This window comes from Syngnathus floridae, chromosome 21, assembly GCF_059516105.1.
Source record: "Syngnathus floridae isolate MCC-2025c chromosome 21, RoL_Sflo_1.0, whole genome shotgun sequence".
Classification (NCBI taxonomy): domain Eukaryota; kingdom Metazoa; phylum Chordata; class Actinopteri; order Syngnathiformes; family Syngnathidae; genus Syngnathus; species Syngnathus floridae.
The window spans coordinates 8,352,071-8,363,860 of NC_142433.1; the positions used below are offsets into that span (position 1 = coordinate 8,352,071).

Below are 11,790 nucleotides of genomic sequence, written 5' to 3' on the forward strand. Positions count from 1 at the left end.
AATATCCATGCTTTACTACCTACTAAAAGTACAAACCTTTTATGCAATGACCTTTACATGTCATTTCTATTACTTCACACAAACACTACATCCATCTGCTCCTGGTTCGGCCCCCCTATCAAAATTTAGAACCAAATTCGGCCCGCCAGTCAAAAAGTTTGCCCACCCCTGGGTTAGAATGATCCATTATATTTCTTCTTTAAAAAACACAACAGAAACAACACAGAGTAGTAAAAAAAAAAAAACAGACCTATTTTGATTCAGCCAAATTTGTCAGAATACGTATTACCTTAAAACATTTTTGTAACCGACTTTTGTCGATACAATTATCACTGCACTTTACAGGACACCTTCTATTCTTGTGGTGATGACTCTTGCGTGCCGGTTCAGGCACCCTGGTGGTTGGGTGGCTCGTGTTGTAGATGGCTGCAGCCCTCCTCCTCCTCCTTCCTCTTTGACCCCCCTCGCCCTGTGTCACGACGCTTAACTGGAAGTAGATATTAAAAAGCAGTTAAACCGTTATAATACCAGAAATAGTTAGTCAAATGATACTATAGAAAGAGAAAAAATAGAAGGAATACCTCTAACTTTGTTTGTCGACTCGTGAGGTTGATTCACACCTTCGTATGCGGATAAAGCATCCGCCAATTCTGTGTCCGTGGGTGCTTCCGGTTCCACCTCTATGCTGGTGACAACTTCCTGTCGGTTGGCGTGGGGCATGAGTTGATTGGTCTCAATGGTAGCACGTGACTCTAATGCAATTGGTTTCGCTGACTCTGATGCGATTGGCTCTGCCGTCTCTGGTACTTTAAAATGACGTCCAGAGACATCCACTAGAGTCTGTGTTTCGAAATCAGCTTGTGTCGGCGGCTCGTTTTTTCTAGTGGCTGCGGCTACGAAATCTGTTACATACATAAAATAAATCACAAACTAATAGCATTTATGTGAACTACCATAGATGAACGGCTGACTCACTGTAGATAATTGTGTTAGATAAACTCCACTAAAGTCGTCGTCAAAGGGTGCGTGGACATCGGCAAATACGATGACATCTACATGACATAAACATTACATTATGTTTTACAAATAACTCTAGTGTATTATAATAAACCTAATACATTATTATTATTATCATTACTATATTATAATTATGCCCATAAAATAGTAAGATGACTTACCTTTAATCATCTCGAAACAATTTTTGACGCACTCCGACTTCGCTGATCAGAGCTCATGCGCTGGCTTGTCTTCTCAAAATGATCGCTGGTCATCCGTCCCAAACTAACTTCAGAATTGCCGGCGAAAAGACCACGCCTATGGGGTCACGTGCCGCGAGAACCCTCTGCTATAGCTAATGATTGTGACGTCGCTTTAATGACTCGACCTCAGCTCAAACTATTGTATGTTAAATTAGGTGTACCAACACCTTGCCTTTCTCCTTCAGATGCCTTTTTCAACAAAGTTACACAGACAACTCGGAGCCAATAAATGTTGACTCTCCTGACTCAACTATCGGAGGCCCCACAAGCTATTGTATGTCAAATTAGGTGCAGCAACACCTTGCCTATCTCCTTCAGCTGCCTTTTTTTCAACAAAACTCCCCCCTTGACCCCTAGACGCATTGGTTGATAGCAAATCTAGCTCAGATGTATCACTTCTTTGGGTTTTTTCACAAAAATGGTTGCAAATCTATTTCATCAATGTTTGTTAGAAAATCTGACTCCGCTGACGAGAGGTTAGAATAACCCATTATATTTCTTTTTTACAAAACACAACGGAAGCAACACGGAGTAGTAAAACGTAAACTCAAACTATTGAACGGACCCCACTCACTATTGAATGTCAAATTAGATACACCAACATCCGTTGAATGTCAAATTAGATACACCAACATCCGGCTGCTATAATACAGGCCCCATACATGCCCATACATGTCCCCATCCAAAATGGCGCCGGCAAACCAAAATGGCGCCAGTCTGGCGGGCACCATTCGCCATCTTGGCGCCCGCCATCTTGGCGCCTAACTCATTAGCATATACATTTGCATACAATAGACATCAAAGGTTTATACATTCTCTATTTCTCTTCCCTTCTATACGCACACCGTCCAAGTCCGATATTTTGTAGACGGGTGGAACACAGTGAAGACATTGTGTTATTCTGAATACCTCATCAGTATAGCTTTGCAAAAATCCTTTCTCAAAAACTCCTCTTTATTTGGAAATTCTCACAGTTTCACCTGGAGCGAAACTGAACTTTTTTCCCCGGCGGAAAAGATTGCTTGCATACAGGTTGGTGAAAACAATATCTTCAGTATCCTCGGTTACAGCATTTGGCGTCATTTTTAAACTAGTATTCAAGATTCAAGAGTTTTTTATTCACCATGTTTGAGCATGCCAAACAAGGAATTTGACTTTGGTAAATCACAGCCTCTGTTCAACATTTAGGTGACTAACAACACTCAGGACATGTGAAAAACGAAAGATATTCTCAAACATCCCCTGATCTTAAACTGATCTTAAACTCCCAAGAGGGCAGGAAAAAATTCAAAACTCCAGCTAGGGGAAATGAGAAACCTTGAGAAGAGACCACAGCTGGGAGGGTCCCTCTTCTAGGATGACCAGGCTGCAATGGATGCAGAGAGGACACATAGTACAAACAATGTAGACAAAAAAGGTGTCTTGCAGTCTATGCTTGTCTTGTTTGATGGCTGATCCAAACCAGACAGTCATGGAGGTGCAGAGGATAGACTGGATATTTCAAGATTCAAGAACTTTATGGCAGTATAGAAGGTCTTCAGCAGCTCCTGTGGCAAGTTGAACTTCCTGAGCTGTCTCAGAAAGTACAGCTTCTACTGGGCCTTCTTCAGGGCAGAGTCTATGAGTCTATGTCTATGAGTCAAAGTCTCAGGTCCCGAGAGATTGTGGATCCCAGGATCTCTTAAACTCTTAAATAAATAATAATAAAAAAACACTGAACTTAACATTAACAATAAAAAAAAAAAGCATACCCATAAACCAACATGTCTTTTTAAAGGGTATGACAGTAATTTTGACCCACCGCCGTCTTCGATTCAGCTGGGGGGGGAAAAATCATTATCAAATCAAATTATTCAATCAGTCAAACATTTGATACGTTTTTTTTTCTTGTTATTTCTTCAGAATTTCTAAAAGTTATTTATAATATTTCAAGCATTACATCTTTGATTCAGAAAAATAAATCATACTGTATTTTTGACCCAAAAAGCACAAACGTTTTTTTTTTCTTGTGGTTAGTTTATTATGTTTCCAATATTTAAATGTGAATTTGAACATATTCAAGTCCAATTTCTTGTTTATAATTTTTTTTCATTATTTATTGAATCAGTCAAACATTTGATTTTTTCTTTCTTTGAGTTTCTAAAATCTTTTTTTTTTACATTTTACATCTTTGATTCAGAAAAAAAAATCAAAAAGCACCAACTGTTTTTTCTTTTCTTGTGGTTGATTTATTATGTTTTGTGTTTCCCATATGTAAACATGAATTTGAACACATTCAAGTGTAGTCCTATTTATTCATTCTTGTCATTTCTTATGTTTATTTATTGAATTGTATGTTTTTTTATGTCTGTTATTTCTTCAGAGTTTCTAAAAGTTATTCATAATATTTCAAGCATTACATCATTGATTCACAAAAAAAACACTTTTACTGTATTTTTTTGTCTCAAAAAGCACCAACTGTTTTTTCTGTTTTGTGTTCGGTTTATGTTTTGTGTTTCCAATATTTAAACGTGAATTTGAACACATTCAAGTCCCATTTATTTATTCATGTTTGTCATTTCTTATGTTTATTATTTATTGAATAAGCAAAACATTTTATGTTTTTTAATTCTTGTAATTTTAAAAGTTATTTATAATATTTCAAGCATTACATCTTTGATTCAGAAAAATAAATCATACTATATTTTTGTCACAAAAGCACCATGCAACTGTTTTTTCTTTTCTTGTGTTTGATTTATTATGTTTTATGTTTCTAACATTTAAACATGAATTTGAACACATTTAAGTTAAGTCCGATTTATTCATTCTTGTTTAGAAAGAAAAGTGTATGTTGACAACAAAAAATAAGTAACCCCCTTTTCGGTGTTGATATGAAGCTATAATTGAATAATTATGCTTTATTTAAACTCTGCATATTCATTACTTCCACAATACTTCCTGGCGATGAACAGCTTCAGCCCCACAAAATAAAATCGAACCAGAAGTGACTTAAATTAAACCAGAAGTGCGCCAAATAAACCAGAAGTGACCTCAACTAAACCGGAACCGACTGTTATCTGCGCTTATCATTTTTCGCGCTTACTGCTTTCCCCGCTTATTGTTTTCTTGCTTACCGTTTTTTTGCGTTTACCGTTTTCTTGCTTACCGTTTTTCGCACTTACCGTTTTCTCGCTTACCGTTTTTCGCGTTTATCGTTTTTTAGCGCTTACCGTTTTTCATGCTTACTGTTTTTTTCGGTTATCGTTTTCTTGCTTACTGTTTTTCGCACTGACCGTTTTGCGCGCTTATCGATTTCTCGCTTATCGTTTTTCGCGTTTACCGTTTTTAAGAGCTTACCATTTTTCGCACTTATCGTTTTTCACTCATTTTCTCGCTTACTGTTTTTTGCACTGACCTTTTTGCGCGCTTTTCAGTTTCTCGCTTACCATTTTTCCTGCTCACCGTTTTTTGCGCTCGTCATTTTTGCACCTACCATTTTTCGCGCTCACGGTTTTTCACGCTTATCGTTTTCTCGCTTATCGTTTTTCCTGCTTACCGTTTTTCCCGCTTATCGTTTTCTCGCTTATCGTTTTCTCGCTTAGTTTTTTGTGCTTACCGTTTTTCGCGTTTTTCATTTATCGCACTTAATACAAAAAACATTGCCCGAGATTTTTTCAGCTTTTTCGCCTTGACACGTAATTTCTCCAGGAATTGCATTTTCTAGTTCTACTTATTGCCCCCACTTTTTTGACTACTTCAACATCGCTGTCTGGGGTGGTAGCTGCACTGACCAGAACCTGAAGGCCCTGCAGCGCATAGTGAATACGGCTGGTAAGATTATTGGTGCTTCGTTCCCCTCCCTGAGGGACATTTACACCTCCCATCTCACCCGCAAGGCAACCATGATTGTGAGTGATGTGAGTCACCCAGCTCACTCTTTGTTTGACCTTCTGCCCTCTGGGAAGAGGTACAGGAGCCTGCGCTCCCGCACCACCAGACTCGCCAACAGCTTCATTCTCCAGGCTGTTAGGACCCTGAACTCGCTACCCTCTTCTGCGTAGCATGCTGCACTTTTGCGCAATTTTCTGGAATGTCTGCTGTACGCTCACTTGCTCCTTTTTGCTCCTCTTATTTATTTGTTGTGTTATTTATTCATTATTTATTCAGCACGCTGTTGTTTACTTGATTGTCTACTGTGTGCCATGTCTTTTCACCGTGGGATAGCGGGGAACTAAATTTCGGTTTCTTTGTGTGTCTTTGGCATGTGAAGAAATTGACAATAAAGCTGACTTTGACTTTGAAATACTAAAAGTCCGACCTAGCTACAAAAACAGATATGCTCAAACCTCATTGAATAAAGTACATAAACAGAAAAGTACATTCACATATTAAATCAATAAAAGAAACACTTTAAGTTTATAATTATACCTACACACCAAATCAATAAAGAAGACATAACTAGACATTTTTGATAAATGGTAATGAGAAAGGTTTTTATAACTTTATGATCTGATATATATTTCTGAGCACTTTGAAATAACAAATGACTTTTGATATATTCCCTAAATAGCTTAATGACCCTTAAGGAACTGTGTCTTGCATGCCTGATGATTTTTCTCTAAATCATGGACACGGCCAGAGTCGTCCTGACCGTTCAGTACTTGATTGTATCTTATGTTTTGACTAATGCTAGATGCCAGTTTTTGATTACTACTGAACGCTCTGCACAGAGAGAAATATTTTGCCTAACAAAGAAAAAATACGGTTGGAAGCATGATTAAACTAAGAATAAGCAAAGACATGAAGTATCAAAAGAACAGCAATCGATTAATGATGTCACAGCCAAAAGCTAACATAATTTCGTACAAAATGACAAAATTGAAAGAATGAGGTACGACAGTGTATGTCCAAGATTGGAAAAGAATGTTCACAGGAAGGTCACGTGGAGATAAAACCAGCAGGTGCCAGAGGGAGCCAGCCAAGGACTCGGCCAAAGATGATCGCCAAGGCCGAAAGACGGGATGGAAGACAACAGCCCCCACACACACCGAATCGCCTATAATCAGCACCCACTCCCATGGCGAACTTGCCCCACCCCAAAGACTCATCACCCATCAAACTCGGCCCATACTGGCATGTGCAACTGATATAAGCTAACCAAAGAACCTTGAACGTTGCCTTTTCTGAATGGAGACTTTCTGCTCTTGAAGGGCCCAGCGCTGTATTGTACTTTCCTGAAAACAGAGCTTTTTGAACAAGAATTGTGATTGAACTCAACCAACCTGTGTAAGTCTAATTTCTGCTTCAGTGTCTTAGCATTTTCCTAAATCTGAAGAAATCAAACGAGCACGCAGTGAGTAAATTGGATAACAGGTGATTGGCAATGGCTTTTGCCGTGAGGCGCAGAAAACGCGCTCCCTAAATTGTGGACAAAATCCAACAACGTCCGCCTCACAGTTAGGAGGGTGCGGGTTCGATTCCACCTCCGGCCCTCCCTGTGTGGAGTTTGCATGTTCTCCACGGGCCCGCGTGGGTTTTCTCCGGGCACTCCGGTTTCCTCCCACATCCCAAAAACATGTTTGGTAGGCCGATTGAGCACTCCATATTGTCCCTAGGTGTGAGTGCGAGTGCGTATGGTTGTTTGTCTCTGTGTGCCCTGCGATTGGCTGGCAACCGGTTCAGGGTGTCCCCCGCCTACTGCTCAATGACGGCTGGGATAGGCTCCAGCACGCCTGCGACCCCCGTGGGGACTAAGCGGTACAGAAAATGGATGGATGGATGGATTCCTCATTCATTCTTAATGGCACGTTCAACATTTCACATTTACGTCGTTCCAGTTTAAAATTCATATAATTCAGTCCATTCAATTCACATTGGGGAAGATTTTCGACATTCCCAAAATTGCCAAATAAAAAAAAATCACGTTTTCAAGTTTTCAATTTGCGTAAAATTTCATTTTTCACTGCTAATTTCCACATTTTTCAACCGATTTAATCCATTCCAACTTTGAACTTTTCATCTTTTGCCAACCTATTCCACAACTTCCCACTTACCAAAAATTCCACATTTTCAATTTTGAAATTCACGCCAAATTTTCCCAAATTTCGGTTTCCCTTCTAATTTCTACATTTTTCAACCGATTCAACCTGTTCCTAATGTTCACCTTATGCTTACCATATTCACCCCCTTCTGTGCTTACCCAATTCACCTCTTCATCCCCACTTCCACAGTGTGGCGGCCATCTTGGATTGACCCAGAAGTGCCCCAGAATGAACGAAGTGAACCGGAAGTGCCCCAAAACAAACAGGAAGTGCCCAGTAATGAACAGGAAGTGCCCCAAATAAATCGTAAGTGTCCTAGACTAAACCGGAAGTGACTCCAAACACACCGGAAGTGCCCCACATGAACCGGAAGTGACTTCAACTTATCCGGAAGTGACTCAAAACAAACCGCAAGTGCCTCAGCTAAACCGGAAGTTACCTCATTTGAACGGAAAGTGCCCCTAAACGTACCGGAAGTGACCCAATTGAACTGGATTTGCCTTAGTTTGAACCGGAAGTCCCCCAAACAAACCGAAGTGCCATAAATTTCATTTTTACCTTTTAATTTCTTTATTTAGTCACCAATTCAACCCGTTCAAACATTTAACATCTTATGCCTACCTATTCTACAACTTGTTACTTACCAAACATTCTAAATGTTCAACTTTAAAATTTACGTAAAATTATAAATTTTGGTTTTCCCCTTCTTATTCCTACGTTATTTGACCGACTTAACCCGTTCCAACTTTCAACATAATTCTGTAGCATTCCCCAAATATTTATATATATTCATCATTTTTTTGCGTTTAATGCGAAAAGCAATCCCCAAGATATTTCCAGCTTCTTCGCCTTCACACACAATTTCTCCAGGAATTGCATTTTCTAGTCTCATTTGTAGACCCGATCTGGAAGCAAACAGCCGACAAACCAAAAGAACAGAATTACTCTTACATCAAGTGTTTTATTACATAATGAAAACAATTCATTTTAGTCAGATTTTCATCCAGTTGTCCATCTTGGTTTCTCAAAGTGTAATTTATTTAATCCTTTGCTTATTTGACAAAAAATGGATGCTGTATGACAGTTCAAATTAAAAGTCCAACGATTTGACATCTTGAAATTTGAAAACCAATTTTTTGGTTCGAATTAATTTCGTTTCAACCCTACTATATATCTGTACTTCTGTAAGTCCTATCATCCATCTTTTATCCAACCAATGTGGCCTTTAACTATAGTACAAAAATCATACTAAAAGTAATAAAAATTAATCTTGACAAAAGCATTTACAGAAAAAACAAAATCAAGAAACCCTAAAAATTAATTAAAAACTAACCATTTTGCTCTAAAAACTAAGTAAAATCATGAATTACAATTAGCATAATTTCACAACCATAGGACGCACATACACACCTTTAATTTTCTCCAAAAATGAAGGTGCGCCTTATGTGTGGACCAAATTCAAAAATATGTTAAGTTGTTTTGTGTGGCTTCCGTAATAAACAGGCGTAGACGTAGATTGGGACAAAAATAAAACAATCAGCGGACTACACATAACACGTAGAGGAGTATGTACCTTCGCCGCCATTGTTTTGTGTGGCTTCCGTCACGTAGATCGGGACCAAAAAAAAAACAATTAGAGGAGTAGACATGTTACGTTAAGGAGTACCTTTGCCACCATTAATTTGTGTGGCTTCCGCCACTAGAGACTTAATATACAGGCACCCGATAAACCAATCAGAGGATATTACATTTTACGTTGGTCGGGGCGGTAAACCAATCAGACGACTGGATGCAACACGTAGAGGAGTACGTACCTCCGCTGCCATTGGCTTCTGCTACACAGAGACGTGATATACAGGCACCTGTTTGCTCACGTTTACGTTTGCTTACGTTTGCTTACGAGGCACAATCAGAGGACTGGACGTTACATGTAGGGGAATACGTACATCCGCATAGACAAAGACATGCTCACGAGGCTTTTCAAGCTTCCTGGAAAGCCGGGATCATTGCCGAAGAGCAACGTGACGATGACGAGACAATGACGAGGGAAATTGGCATGTCAGATGGCGAACTTGCCCAACTCTTTGATTTGGATACAGATTTGGACGGATTTGCATATGAATATCGATCAACAATAATGTAAGTACAGTAGCGTACATGGTTAAACAGAAGAATAAAATACAACCGAACTCACTTTCTTGCTCCTGTGACGTTTTTTTTTTGTTTACCATAAATCATGGCATGATGCGGTGCGCCCTACGTGTGTGTTAAATACAGTAATGCCACACATAACCGAGACTGCGCCGTTTAGTACGGTGCGTCCTTTGGTCGTGAAAATACGGTAAAAACCACAAATAAAAACAGAAAAACTTGTGCTATAACAGAACATCAAAAACAATTAACCCCGATGACATTTTACCATATTTTCAAATTCATTACAACTGAAATATGAAAATTTCACATTTCAGTAAAGGAAAATGTTCGGCATCCCAACAAAAAGGTACATAAAATATTTTTATCCATGATGCATAGACTTATGAAGTCTCCTCAGATGAGAAGCGCAAACTTCATGGATCACTGCTCATCTCCCCAACACACTTGTGAATCTTAATCTGATACTTTCAAGGAAATGTTTGGCCACAACCCGACCACGAATTAGGTTTCTAACCAGTGTGGGTTCTTGTGTGACTTTTTAAGCTTCCCTTCTGAGAGAATCTTTGGCTACAAACTGTGCAAGAAAAAGGTTTCTCACCAGTGTGAATTCTCGTGTGAATTTTTAAGTTTCCCTTGTCTGAGAATCTTCGACCGCAAACTGTGCAAGAAAAAGGTTTCTCACCAGTGTGGGTTCTTGTGTGTCTTTTTAAGCTTCCCTTGTCTGAGAATCTTTGGCCACAAACTGTGCAAGAAAAAGGTTTCTCACCAATGTGGGTTCTCATGTGTCTTTTCAAGTTTCCCTTGTCTGAGAATCTTCGGCCACAAACTGTACAAGAAAAAGGTTTCCCCACCAATGTGCTTTGTTGTGTGTATTTTTAAGGTTCCCTTCTGAGAAAATCCTTGGCCACAATCTGAGCAGGAACAAGGTTTCTCACCAGTGTGTGTTCCCATGTGTCTTTTTAAGCTTCCCTTCTGAGAAAATCCTTGGCCACAAACTGTGCAAGAAAAAGGTTTCTCACCAGTGTGGGTTCTCATGTGTCTCTCTAAGCTTACTTTATGTGAGAATCTTTGGCCACAAACTGTGCAAAAAAAAGGTTTCTCACCAGTGTGGGTTCTTGTGTGTATTTTTAAGTTTCCCTTCTGAGAGAATCTTTGGCCACAATCTGAGCAGGAAAAAGGTTTCTCTCCAGTGTGAGTTCTCATGTGTTCTTTCAAACTCCCCTTGACAGCAAACATTTTCCAGCACTGAGAACATTTCCACTGTTGGTTTTCAGAGTGATATGAAATATCACCGCTTGATTCATCATCTTCAGAGTCAGAAGGATGTGACGACATCGCATCACTGTCTGATAGTGGAGCTAAGAGGCCGTCCGCTTGTGACCGTCCACAGTAGCATCCATCATCTTCTGTTATGTGTTGACTTGAGCTGCTGCTTGTGGAGGCTCCGCCTCTCTGCTTGTCTCACGTTGACCCTCATCTATACTGTTCAAAGAAACAAGAGTCGATGGCATCCTGCAGAAATCCTTTTCTTTCTCCTCCCCTTTCATGTAGTGGGGATCTCCTCCCTCCTCTTTTATGCAAAGTTGCTGTGGCTCCTCCTCTTTTTTGATGAAAGAACACACCTGGTCCTTTTGCTCATTAAGGTGTGGGATCTCTTTGTCCTTCTCTTCCTCTTTAATGTGTCGGCGCTCTGGTCTGCTCAGGTCTTAACCGCTGTCTGCAAACACAAAACGAAAGTTAATAGGTGAACCAAATGATTTAGATTACTACTTGACATTGGCAAATTTACGAACTGCTGGCAAGTTATTTTTCAATGTTTTATTATTTGCAGATAGACTTACCACAGGGTCCGTCCTTGCACATTTTAGAATGGTGGCCCAGTCAGAAGCATTTTAGTGATTATTTCAGATAGAGTGTCTTTATACACTGCTCAAAAAAATTAAAGGAACACTTTGAAAACACATCAGATTTCAATGGTGAATTTTTTTTCGGGGGGATATATATACTGATATCAAAGTCAAAGTCAAAGTCTGCTTTATTGTCAATTTCTTCACATGCCAAGACAAAGAGATCGAAATTACGTTTCCCACTATCCCACGGTGACAAGACATAGGCCATAATATACATACAAGTAAACAACACAAAAAGTAAAAACAAGAAGGCACAAACAATGAATAAATAAGAGCGATGAATAAATAATAAATAAACACATAACATAATAAATAAGAGGAGCAAAAATGGAGCAAGTGTGCATCCAGCAGACAGTCAGAATATAGCGCAAAAGTCCAGGGCGTTACGCAGGAGGGGGGAGAGAGTTCAGGATCCTAACAGCCTGGAGTATGAAGCTGTTGGTGAGT

General features: G+C 39.4%; 1 long non-coding RNA gene and 1 pseudogene across 1 annotated transcript; both read right to left on the minus strand.

Moving 5' to 3' along the window:
* LOC148380474 (uncharacterized) lies at positions 1-1,084 on the minus strand. The gene is made up of 3 exons (XR_015854761.1): positions 976-1,084; positions 582-902; positions 1-487 (listed from the first exon to the last, which is right to left on the minus strand). It is a non-coding gene; the product is annotated as an uncharacterized LOC148380474 (long non-coding RNA).
* An 8,603-nt stretch (positions 1,085-9,687) lies between these two features.
* LOC148380475 (uncharacterized) lies at positions 9,688-11,243 on the minus strand (annotated as a pseudogene).
* Between the last annotated feature and the right edge of the window lie 547 nt (positions 11,244-11,790).